This window comes from Myiozetetes cayanensis, unplaced genomic scaffold (genome assembly GCF_022539395.1).
Source record: "Myiozetetes cayanensis isolate MyiCay16 unplaced genomic scaffold, myiCay2020 scf14, whole genome shotgun sequence".
Classification (NCBI taxonomy): domain Eukaryota; kingdom Metazoa; phylum Chordata; class Aves; order Passeriformes; family Tyrannidae; genus Myiozetetes; species Myiozetetes cayanensis.
This window is the reverse complement of record NW_026087048.1, coordinates 555,462-568,532: the sequence shown is the minus strand read 5'-3', so window position 1 is coordinate 568,532 and position 13,071 is coordinate 555,462.

The window sequence follows — 13,071 nt, the reverse complement described above, 5'->3', positions numbered from 1 at the left end:
CTCAGTTTGTAGTGTGTAGTACAGAAGTGATCCTCATCTGACTAAGCACTGCAGCGATATTTCCAGGAAGCCCAAGCAGTGGGGGAAGACTGTCATGGGACACAGCAGCATGAGCTGTACCAGCTGGCACTAGGGGAGGTGGCCCACGAGTTCCCCCATTCTCCAGTATAATTTTCCAAGTGCATTGGTTGATTTACTCGTAGCCCAGATTATTTACTTGGGTAATGAAACTGACTTTTGTTTTATAGATTTGTCTGTTTTCAAAATAAAAATGTAGTGGAAAATGTGGTCTGGCTAGATCTGCTAGGTCTTGGGCTTGTGTTCTCTGCAGTTAAGTGGTTGAATACATTCTACGGTGGGAATATTCATTGCCTGCCTAAGAAGCTTGGTTTCCTTTTTTGTTGTTTGTGTATTAAAAAAAGGAAAGTAAGAAGATGGGTTCAGTGACATTCAGCAGTGTATGTAACAAGCTGGTGGGCATTTGGGTTTAGGACAAAGCCTTACCTATAACCGTGGACAATGAACTTAGGAGCTCTGCTGGAGCTGGAAGGAGGGAAGGGTTTAGTGGTCTGTATAACCACCTCAGCTTTTGGGTGCCATCTCTGAGTAGCTCTCCTCAAACCCTTTCCTGTGTGTCCCTGCTGAACCCTGCAGCACTCCAGCACCTGTCAGCTCTGCCTGCACTGGGGAGCACTAGAGTTTCCCTTGGGAACAGGACATTTCCTTCCTGGGCTGTGCTTCCCTGGTCACACCCAGGCAGTGCAGCAGTTGCCTGTGTGATCTGCAGTGCTCCCCGCAGAGTGGTGATGTCTCCAGCCTCCTGGTTCATCAGAGGAGAGCTTGCTGTTAGGAGTGAGGGTTGGGAGTGCCATGCATGGCAGGTGCTGGCTGATTGCATGTGTTGGTCTCACAGCTGCCAGTGTTCTCTGGCCAGCTGAGCACGTCAGGGTTCATGTGAGCCATGACTGTGGTCAACAACAGCCCAGAACAAGGGGCTGCTTGTGCCCCTGTGGTGACAGCCAAAGGCCCCGGGGCACGGCTCACTGTTTAACAGCTTCTGATGATTTTGCGTAGCACAAGTGCTGAACAAAGCACAGTGAGTGAGGGACATGATGTAATGCATTTTCCAAGAAACCTAGATAGAAAAAAATCATAATAAATCTTCAGTGAGTGGGATGCTTCTTGGGGAACTAAGTGGGCTGTACTCTACAGCGTCCAGCAGCAAGGGTGCTGCCTGTCTGATAACAATGTGCCTACTCCATAGTGCAGAACTGCCCTGCTGTGTCTCAGAATACGAGAAATAACATCATTATAGAATCACATTCAGTCACTTATGATGCATTTATATCCTTCTCCCATAACTGCCTAGTTTTTCAGTTGAATTGTGAAGGCTGATGCTTGTACCAGAAATCTTGTACAAGCAAAATAAGGATGCAGGCTTAATTACCTGTTGCACTAATTAGTGCAGTGCCACGACAGCAATTGTTTGTAAATTATAAACCTTCATCTAATAACTTAGATTTTATTTTCATTCTGTCTGTTGGAATGTTCTAACTTGCAGGACCTTTCGGAAATAATCCCATGCAGGCAGTTCAGATTGGAATGGGGAGATACTTACTAACATATGGAAATGCTTTAGTGATTATACAATGAAAATATTAAATATTAACTAATACACTGGGTGGCATTATTTGGTGAAAAGCATTACTCTGTGCATTATGATACTGTGAGTCAGAGCACACACCCTTTAGCAGAGCTCACAGAACCCTCAGGAGGGGAGAAGGTTCCTGTGTATTTGAAAGTAGCTGCATAAAGGTAGGGTTAACTCCCTAGCTCAGCTCTGAACAACAGACTTTCTGTGGGCTAGGGAATTTCCCAGGTGAGAAACCCTGCAGATGAGGAAGCTACAAGTGTGATGAGGCAGCTCTCAGAAGCTGGCCCTTAGGGAAAGGGCAGGTGAGCTGTGGTTTTCTCTGTGCAGGAAGGAGTCAGGGTTCAGCATCTGACAGCTTACTGAACAATAGATCATGAATGCCTTCAGAGTAAGGAAAGAGCCAGGCAGCATCCCTGATTTCCCTTTCAGTAGGAAACTAATTTTGCCAGTTGGCTGAGATAGCCTGCATCTGTTTTAGCAAGGAAGTGAGGGGGGGAAACCCTGGGTTTCTCCTCTTGTATCCTTTTCCACTTGGTGCTTGTCTTAATGGGGGCTTTGCTTTCCAACTCACCTGCCTGCCACCACTGAGGCTTTCTGACTCCTCCTGTCTGGCTTTGTTCCTCGAAGCTGAGCTCCTGGCAGTGTCCCTGGTGTATTCAGCAAGGGCTCCCTCACTGTGTCCTTGAGGCCACCAAAATCAACAGTGTGTTTCTGAAGTAGGACCTTAGAGTTTCTCACAGCAGGGAGTACAGCACAGAGAGCATCCAGAGAACAGAAATGTTTCATAAGAAAAACTGAGGCAAATAAATTAAACTAGGGAGAAAATACAAGGCAACAAAGGGGGAGGAAAAGGCTAGGTATTAAAAAAAAAAAAAACCACAAAAAAACAAAAACAAAAACCAGCAGCAGCAAAGAGTCACTTTGAGATACTCAGTTCAAGCACTATCCTGAGTTTGGAAAACCCTCTTCTATCCCAGATTTCTGAATTTCCTGAAGCTGTCTTCAGGAGATACATCATATATGTTATGGACTTTGCACCATCTTTTATGAAGATTGCTAGAGGAACTTTATGGAAGTAGTGAATGAGACAATAAAAAAACACAAAAAGCATTCTTAATGTGAGTGGCCCATGGGGCAAGGACACAGAGTTCTGGGAGGGCCTTTTCCCAAATGTAGCTCACTGCTTGTCACCCCAAGGATTGGCTCCAGTGGACATAGTTTATCCAGTATTGGGAATAAGGAAGTTCTACAGTTTTGCATTCAGTGTGAAAACTTAGAAAAATCTCCTCTCTATCATTTTCTGCCATCTGGAATAGGCTCACCATAGGCTTTCCTTAATTCTCCAATTTATTAAACAGGACTGCCTGTTGAATTCTCTGATAAAGATGTTGAGAAACCATTTCAGTAATGCCCATCAAGAACCCATTTAACAACCCTGAGTCTCCTTTACTCTGCTGTGATGTGATTTGGTGTCTCTAAGTCTTTGCAAATACCATGAGTTAACCCTTAGCCTGCACTGAGGTCCTGTTCATTCAAACTATACTGCTATACAGGATCTTTCCAAGGATCTATTCCTTTCTCTCTTGCTGCATTGAGTTAACAGATTTGTGCCTAATGGCAGCAACCAATTCATCACTATCTCTTTACAGTGGTGTTCTAGTTCAGAGGATTCTGGGCTTTTGTTGGCAGATTTCAGGCTCTGTGCAGAAGAGTTCCACAAGGCTATTATCCCCCAGGAAACCTGGCACTTCTGGGGTTGGGAGCTGTGCAGTGCTGGCCACCTTTGTGGGCTGGGGGCAAGTCCCACCTGCTGCAGATCTTGCTGTTAACGCCATCAGGAGAGCCAGGTGTGTCCCAGTTCAGCAGGTGCTGAGGCAGGGGTTAGAGAGGCAGGAGAGAAGGCACTGAAAACAGTTGTCTCCTGGAGAACTGGATATGGAGGAGGAAGAGGAGGTTTGGTTTTCCACTGAGGCAAGTGAAGAAGGTTGGTTGTGTGAGTGCTGGGGTGGAAGAAGGCTTGTTGCTTCCAGGGCAGGGCTCTTGGCTAAGGGAGGAGCGAGAGTATCTGGTGCTTGGCTTATGAGCAGTGAGAGGTGGGGGTGAGTCAGGGGCTTGGAAAGGCTGGACAAATGTCTTTGATTTTTATCAACCTTCTGGAAGTTGCCCATTACCTAATTTAGCTGGTAGCTGTGTCAGTGAGGGGAAAATGACCGTTTCTCAGGGCAGCAGGAGAGGAAATCATCTGTTGTGCTTGTTACCATGACACCTCCCCCCTAAGTATTTTAGGAACCAAACATTACGATGTTGAAATTAGTAAAGAAGTGAGTGGTGGGGGACAAAACTGGCCATGTTTAGGTAGAAGCTTGCTTCATTCCTCTACTAAATCATGTGGATTGCTGTGCAGTCTTGAGCTGGTTTGGAATATGTTTGCTAGAAATTAAAATTCAATAGTGACAGCCCATTGAGCCCTTGCTCCTGCAATAAGATATGTTTTACTGCACAGCCTTAAAGTCTGGGGTCCTGGCTGATCTGTTGCAGTCTGTTCAATGTGTAACAGTACCTGTGGCAGTAAGTACAGACTAAAACCAATGACACAAGTAGTAAAGGTAAAGCAGGTGTTTGTGTCTACCAGGCTCATGAATCCCAATGTTAGAGTAAGCAGTTATTTCTGCTTGGCTCTGAAGATCATACCCCTATTTTGAGACTCACTGGGTTAGCCTAACTTTCTAGTCCAGCTGACTAAATATCAGAGTGTAAAATGGGCAGCCATCCCTGGGTGGCTGTAAGTGCAGAGCGCAGGAAGCTCTTCAGTGAGTGTGGAGGAAGGAGCAGCTGTAGTGGAGAGTAGGCTGAACCAGCTGCTTCTTGCAAGAGTAAAAGAGCCCACAAGGTTGGCTGCAGCCCCGTTCAAGAAGGGGGTGGGCACCAGCAGCGTCGTCATTCAGCCTCTTGCATGTGTGTGTTGTAAGTACTTGGCACAGACAGGGTCATGTGGACCAAGACCATCTCTTTCAATAGATTTCCTCCTCTCCTTCCTTGCCCAAATTGTCCAGAAGTTACTCCTTTGCTTGGGGATAAGTGACGTTGTCCCTGATGTCCCCATCAGCCAAGAATGGCTAAACTTGCGGAGCCAGACTTGTAAATACACCTGGTAGAAAGTTTTTGGTTGACAGCATATTTTGTTTTGCTAGTAGCCAGACTTTCTAGAGGGGTGGAAGTGGTTACCAGACTTTTGAGCTGTGAGCCTTATATAGCTCTAAGAAAGTTATTCAAACACCAGCTGGATCCTCAGGTGACTTTCAATCTTTTTATTTCAGTAGGGAGGGTGACAGTAGCTGCAGTAAGGCTTGTTTTTCTGTTCCTGTGGTTACTCTTCAGGCTTAGGCAATGTTCATTTCCCAGCATAGCTGCTCAACAGCCTTCCTTTCAGAACTGTCAACACACGCAAATTCGTGTTTGAGGAACTGCTGCTGCAGTACCTACTGCTTACACTTGTTTTTTTCAGTTCAGTTAAGGAGCCTGAAGAATTTCACTGCACATGTACACAAACTCAGCTGTGGACAACTCTTGTTGTTCTTTGTGTCTAAGCATGAATTGCACTCCCTTAAACAGTGTGCTGCACTGCTGTATTGAGTCTAAAGATTTGTAAATGAATAACTTTCATAGTTTTAAACCCAGGGAGGCTTCTTCCAGCCTTGCTTTTCCTTCAGAGCAGGAGGCTAGGGGGTGAGCAGGGCAGTGTGTTGTGTCCCTGCAGAACAAAGGCAGAGCTCGTTCTGTCGCTCCCATGTCAGAGCTATCAGACTTGCTTGCGTAAAGGCACACTTGAAGCCAAGCTCCGTCTTTCAAGAGCCACCACACTCTGCACTCCACATAAACAGTGAAATGTTTGTGTCTGTCACTGTCTCACACTACACTGGCGTTTCATTCACTTGATGATCAAATCCAAGTTTTGTCTCTCTACATGAAGTGCTGCCTCAGTAAAACAGCAATGACAAAACCCACATTGACTCAAACGAGGCCAAGGATTTCAAGCTTTGGTTTTTTCAATGCCCCTCATAGACTTGTTGCAGCCTGTCTCAAAGATCTCTTCCTGTATCTTTGCCTCCTGGATTCCTTATCTATTTTTAAGGCTCGTGTTCTTTCCTGTGTCTATTTTAACTCTGTTACTGTACCATTTAACCCCGGTGGGATACGGATTTTGTGGGAAAGAAACAGCGTATCACCAAAAAATGTGCTGGTTGATCTCCATTCTCGTGCAAGGGTTCCATGGCACAGGACATGCAGAAACCCTGCTTAGGTGTTCTGCATTTGTTTGTCAGCAGCTGTAAAATAAACTGATGAAGAAGTATTTAGTGAGGGTGTCATCCTGTGCCTGTCTGATCTCTACCTGGACTAATGCCTCAGCAAAACACGGAACTTGAGTTAATGCCTATGATTCAGGGTTTGCCCACAGCTCTGAAGTGTTTTCCTCACAGGACATGTACTGGTTTGGACTTGTTATGGGAATTATTTTTCCTTAGCAGTATCAGTCTGTGCAGTGTCCCTGTGCATGCAAAAGTAAACAATTTTCAGGCCTTGGATCTCTTAAATATGTTTTGTGCTACAGATCCCCCAGGGATTCCTATGAACTAAACTGCTTGAACTCATGTTGCCTTCTATTTCTCCTTGATTCACTTTGTCCCAAGTCCCAAACAGGGCTGGAGACGTATTTAGTAGGACTTAAGTCAGACTTTGGAGGTACAAGGCTGGAAACAAAAAGTTGCATGCAAAATAATCCAATTCTGTTTTAAATTTAGCAACTAGATAGCTCTCTAGTGGCTAAAGCTCTGCTATGCAAAATCCTAGTGACAAATCTCATCTTTGTTAGCTGGAATTTAGCATTCATGGCAAAAATGTCTTCCTAGTGTTTACGATAGCTCCAAGTGATGTTTTACTTTCCTTTGGGATTAAGGTTTGGAGGCACAAGTGTGAATTATGTTGGCGTGTGGCTGTCGGGCACAACCACCTCTTTTGGAGTGGGACGACGAGGAACGTAAACTGTCATGGGAAGAATGACTCCTCCCCCTATTCAGCAGAAAGATGAGCCAGCTCCCTTGTACACAGCCTTGTAGTGGCCCAGGTATGACTGTAATCCAAGCAGTTCCCATCAGACCCAGCCAGCTGAGAAGTCTAGTCCTTGTGATGGCACTTGGTGACCAGCAGCCAGCAAAAGTCCCACCACGGGATCTCCTGTCTCAGTACTGTCCCGGTCCTCCTTTGGTCCCACTGCACCTCCTGATCCACAGAATGTAATCCTTTTCTCTTTTGTTTTCCTTCTCCTTTAAAGATTTTTCCCCTCTTTTTCTGTTACTGTTATCTGTTCATACACACGTGATTAAATAAGTTTAGTAATCAAAATGCCATGTTATCCCCAACTAGAGAGGTCAGTTTATCTCTGAATTTGTTTGGGCAAAGTAGGTTTGTTTTGGTTTTTACTTGCTTTAGACTTCCTGTCTCAGCAGTCTGTCCATTCCCTGCTGTGTTCACCATGAACATGGAACTCAGCTGTTGGAAGTTTCCACACTGGGAACTGTGGTGCATTATTTCCAGCATGCATGCTGGAGATTAAACTTTGGTGATGCCTCTGAAAAGTATGTACAAAATTCTGAATAATTTCAAAGCCAAAAGAATCCTATTAATTGAATTAGATGTTCGTCGTGAAGCGTCCTTAAGAAAACAAGGGTGATCTGTGGCTGGAAGGAATAACAGCATAACCTTCATGGCACATGTTTACATGCTTTGCACAACACTGTGTGTTGCTGTTGTTCATAACTTGGCAAAGACCTCTTAAAGAATGTTGGCCAGAACAAGCTGGTTTTTTACAAAAAAAACAACAGTTTTGGATACTTTAGAAATAAATGTGTGTTACTCCAGACAGACCCCACCATAATTCTTGTTTTGTTTATACAGACAGGCTCCTGTATTCCACTGTCATGGCCCCTTGGGGTTTCACTCCACACTGGTGCAAAGATGCACATTCATTCAAAACCTGAAAACAGAGTATTCCAGCTCAGGTGTATATTGCATAGAAAACTGGAAGATCAGGGATATTAATTCCAGGTCTGGTTGACTAAATATTGTGTAACTTGGCAGAAAATCCCATGCTTACCAAAGTAAAGTGTCTGCCACCAGGTTAGTCAGGCAGGTTCAGGGGGAAACATCATGTTTGCTTCTGTAACTCCAAAGTGTGCCCTAACTCTTGTTGGGCGAAGAGTTTGATCTGTAGAAAGGGGAAATTGGTGTATAAAACCCACTGAGAGAGAAGATGGCATCTAGGAACATAGTGAAAATGGGTTACAATGTATTAGAAGCTGTGAATGGCAATAGTCAGTGAGGAGTCTGCCAGAACAATGACTTTTAGTTCTACTATTGTAAAAAAAAAATCACAGTGTTGGTAAATCTCATGTGATTGTGCCACCATGGAGTGGTTTAGTCAGCTAAACACTTAAAAGCCTGTGGAGATGGCAACAATTATAGTAGAGGCTGTAGACTGTGTATCTGTGTGTATTTCTAGGGGAAGTGCTTGGTGAGGTCATACAGTAAAACAAACACAAAAGGTAGTGTGATTTAAACGTGTATGTGAATGTTTCTTTTCTTCCTGCAGGATAAATTCCAATGTGAGAAATAATCCCATAAGCTTTTTGGCCGTGTGTAGAGGTGGAGATACAGAAAAAAGCTGTTGACATAGAATTGGGTCTGCTCCCTTCAGCTGGGTCAGAAAAGGTCAGCTTAGATTTCTGTCTGTGAGAAGCGTGGTGATAGCAGCAAGAAAATGGAGTAAAAGGTACCATAATTAATATAGACAAATTAGGGTGAGAGTGCAAGAGGTTTTCTTGCTGTTGTGATTAACCTAATTTCTCAGAAAATTAACAGTAATCCTGCAAGGTAACTCCTGATGCAAGAGCCAGACTTCCAGCTAGTGGGCACCTTTGAATTCATTCTGTTCTCATTTTGGCTTCTACACACGAATGGGCTTGAATAAGTAGGAAGAAGGGTAGTAGTCAGCAGCTTGTGTCAAAATGCTGTGTCCAGGCCACAAAGGGAGGACTTAGGGAAACACAGATGTTGCTGACTATGTTATAAATTTAGTCATCTTGCAAAGTTCAAGGTTGACTTAATTCAGCCAGGCAGAGGGCCAAGCCAAGAATTCCTGTTAAAGCCCTACTGATTGAATATAGTGTCCCAAGTTCTTGTGGCTTGTAGAGAGTGAGGGAGAGGTGGAAATGAGCAATTAGTGTAGTTTCCTGGTAAGCAAGGGGCACAGCTAAGTGTAGCCCTCCAGTCCCTTTCACAGAACATGCATTCCTCGTCCCAGTGACCCTTTGGTGAAGCTGGTGCTGAGCTGCCAATTTAGAGATGTACATTATGGATCCTTGCTGCTGTGCGGGCAGTGGCTGATAAGATCAAAGGCCTGTCTGGTGAGGTTTTTACTGTGGTTACAGCGTGAGTTTTGCATTCAGAAGATACAGGGTAATGTCCTGGGTAATGGTCTTAGCAGAAATTGAGAGGCTTGAACGCTTACTTAAGGATTTGAAGGTCAGTGGGTTATCCCAACCTTCTAAATTACAGTGAGAATGGCATGAGAGAGGCAAGCTCTCCTCTTCAGCCACTTTCTTCCTGACCAAATGGACACCCAGTGAAGTGGAAATTTCCACTGCTGATGTTTGTACCTCAGTGTAAGTGGTGTTCTATCGGTCAGGCTCAGCTCTAGGCACGTTTGGGCAGAAGCACTGGTATGGAAAAGGTTAAACCTCAGAAGCCTTTGCTTCTCGGTCCTTTTTACACTTCTTCCTGCTAGAAATAAAGGAGTATCCGGCATATCCCTGCTTGCTGGGCTCGGTCTCAGAGAGTGGCCTGGAATGCACCGCTGGAGGCTCCAGCCGGGGGGTGCGGGGGCCCCCGGGGCAGGGGGAGCCCCCGGAGGGGCCGGGGCGGCGAACGCGAGCCCCGCCGGCGTTGCCCGTTTAAGCGGCGGCCGCGGTGTCCCCGGGTGTCCCCGGGTGTCCCCGGGTGTCCTCGAGTGTCCCCGGGTGCCCCGGCCCCTCCCGGCGCTGGGGCGGAGCGGGGCCCGCCCCCGGCGTTCCTTCCATCCCTGCGGCATCGCCTCCCTGCGAGGGCACACGCGGCACCGCCTGCGCCCTTCCCCGTGCTCCTTCCTCCCGGGGGCTGGCACTGCAGTCTCCACCTGCTCTGACTTCAAAGGATGAATTTTTCCCTTCGTTCTGGTAAATGGGAGGCATGCAGGAAAAGCGCCGACGTGTGTTCCCTGAGCAGTCCACCCACGCTCCGGTCTGTGGAGAAAGGGATGGAATGCTTTCCTTTCGCACAGGGGGATCATTTACTGCGCACAAACCGTACTTTGTAAAAGCAGTGAAGAGCCTTTGTCTCGCTGCAGAGGCTGTGTAACAGCGTAATGCATTTGTATATCCCCTGTAATCAAAGAGAAAAAGAGGGTGTGCTGAATGAGAATTTGGAATTGCCATACTGGATTAGAGCCATCTGCTTCAGTATCCTGTGTGAACCTAGCTGGAAAAAGACAGTGTGGAGGAAGGGAATGTGCATCTCCTTTTTTTTTAATTTTTTTTTATTTTTTCCTTCAAAACTACTGCAATATGGTGCTGCTTTTTATTTCAATACAAAGAGAAATACTCCTGTTAGTCATTAAAAAGTGACATTAATCCACTACAAGTGCATTGGAGTGTGGCAACAAACGCAGTTGTTTATGTATTGCCACAGTTTGTAACAAAGGATAAACCTGGTCAGCAATGCCCTGTCTCTGTCAGTAGTAAAGGAGATGGGGAGAGTGGGTGTCCACATCTGATGCTTTGAATTTTGCACCTCTCCTACAGTCCTCATCTGAAAAGTAGCAGGTTGTTACCCTTTGTGGAACAGCTTCCCCCCTCCTGTACCCCACGAGGTGCCCTCTGCCAGCAGCCACCTTTAGCAGCAGTGGTGTCTCCCTGGTCAGCAACTGCCCCAGTGTGCTGGACATCCAAAACAAGGCCAGTTGCTTTAGTGCCTCTGCCAGCAGAGCTGTGCTAGAGCAAATGAGCATGAGCCACTGAGTTTGAGCGGGTTGGGAGTATCTGAGACATTCATTTTATAGCTTTCCTGGGTATTAGGGGATTTGCTCGCTTTTCAGGACAAACGCTGTGTTCCTTCCCAACCCCTTTTTATCACCCCCTTTCATATATAACAAATCTGCCAGTGGCAGAGAGAGTTTGCCTTGGGGGTGAAGAGAGCAAAAGTAATCTCTTAAGTGCAGGAACACCCTCAGCACTTTAAACCACAGCATTAGGATAGGAGTCTCAAGTGTGCATTTGTAATGCTTTTGCCCTTTGCTCTTTGGAGGGTTGATTTGCTCCACCAGTACTTTATGAACCTCTTGAGACTGTGGCACCGTGTTATTCTTCCAAAGTGTCTGCTAGTAAATTCCCATTGGATTACAGCATGGGCTTCTGTCACAACGTGTTAAATAACCACAGGCAAAAGCCATCTCAATAAATACAAGGTTGTGTGTATGGCAGAACCACACACAGGAGAAGAGCTGCATAGTTGTGAGACAAAGCAAAAAGATCAGTGTTGTTTGAAAACAGCGAGAGGGATGAGTGCCCCGTACTTTCTTAAGTGGACAGACAAAATCAGTAAGTCATCCAAGGGAAGCCTTGTTTGTCTGTGTGCTGGAGTGTCATCTTTTCTTTGATTAGTTGACAAATTGAACACAGCTGAATCAAATAAATTGAGGCTACATATCCACAGACCTTTATTTTGCTGGGCAGTATCAGTCACTGCACTCAGACTCGTCATCTCAGTGTGTTGCCAGAGGGGATTTTTCTGCTGAAGTTTGAAGCATGGGGAATTTTGATCTGGACTTTATGGTCTGTCTGTTGTGAAGCTGAAATACAAAATAATATTTCTGAGTGCAAAAAGAGCTTAACTGCTTAGTTCAGCTTCATGTGACAATAAGAATACCTGTGCTGCAGGCCTGGCTGATACCCACGTTCAAAATAAAGAGAACATTATAGCTGGGAAAAATAAAAGGTCAGAATTTCTAAGCTGATGGTAAAATGGGCCATAAATCCTTTCACTTTTAATCCCACCCTGAAGATAACCAAAGATCTGTCTCAGACTCCTTTCCAAACATGTATAGGACCAGGAAAGGAAAGGATACGTTTTAACAGTGTTTGTCAGGATCTAACTTGTTTTACATGGGCGAGAGGCGTAAAGGAAAGAATAAATAAATTTTTTTCATAATTTTTTTTAAAGCTAGTTATACAAGTTTAGAAAGGTTGGCTTCATACTATGGGATGTTTTTTGTTTTAGTATATCTGAGACAGTAATTAGATATGGACAGCTTTGGGAACAAATGGCTTTTAAGTATCAGATTTGTTCAAGAAAAATGTAAGTAGTTTTGTTGAGACTCTTAAGAAAAAAAACCCCAAAACACCCAGTGGAAGTGTATATGTGCACTAGAAAATATCTGCCCACATGCACTTCAAATTACCTGTCAAATATGCTCATCTTTCTGCTCTTGATATAATAATGCTTTGTTCACTCTGGCCACTTGTGTGTTCAAAATTCTGTAGATAACAAGTAGTCTTTGGAAAATAAATTGCAGGAAAGAGTGATATATACTATTGCCTCATTTAACAAGGAAAGGTGATTGAAAAGTAATATGATTTTACCCAAGTCTAAAGTAATTTAGTAGCAGTACTGGCTTTGTAAGTGGGCATGTCTTGGACAACTAACTATAAGTTATTTTTAACACTTTAAAGCTTTTCCTGTTTCTGACTTCTCTTTTCAAGGTCTGAATGGAAACACAGCCAATGGAACCTGGGTGAATTTTGTGAACACGAAAAGCTCACCAATCCACTGTGTCTTCCAATGAAGCAAGTTGGTTGTCTCCACACTGCGTTGAGGAAACACAGGCTGTCCTGGTAACTGAGGTCAGAACTGTTAAATATTAACTTTCCAAACACATGGATAGGCCTGTGACTCAGACAATGTTCTGCTAACTAGGCAGTATTAGTCTGGGGTATCCTATATTTTCCTAGGCCGACTGGAATTTGGCCTCCAGAAAAGAATTTACGCTGATTTCTGTGTTCAGAAAGTAAGAGCAGACATACTCAGAATGCTAAGAATTTTCTCTTCCTGGTCTTTCCCGACAGTAGAGTAATTTAACAATAGCTGTGCAGAGGATAGAGTATTTTTAGCCCAGATTCCTAAATCAGGGAGACCTAATGCATGTCTGACTGCTGTGGAGTTCCCTGGCTGACTCTGTCTGGCTTTAGCAGCAAAGCAGTGACTGAAACTGGGCTAAGTAGCATCATAGGATGGAGGAGACAAACAATTGTGTGACAGGGAGACTGTATCCT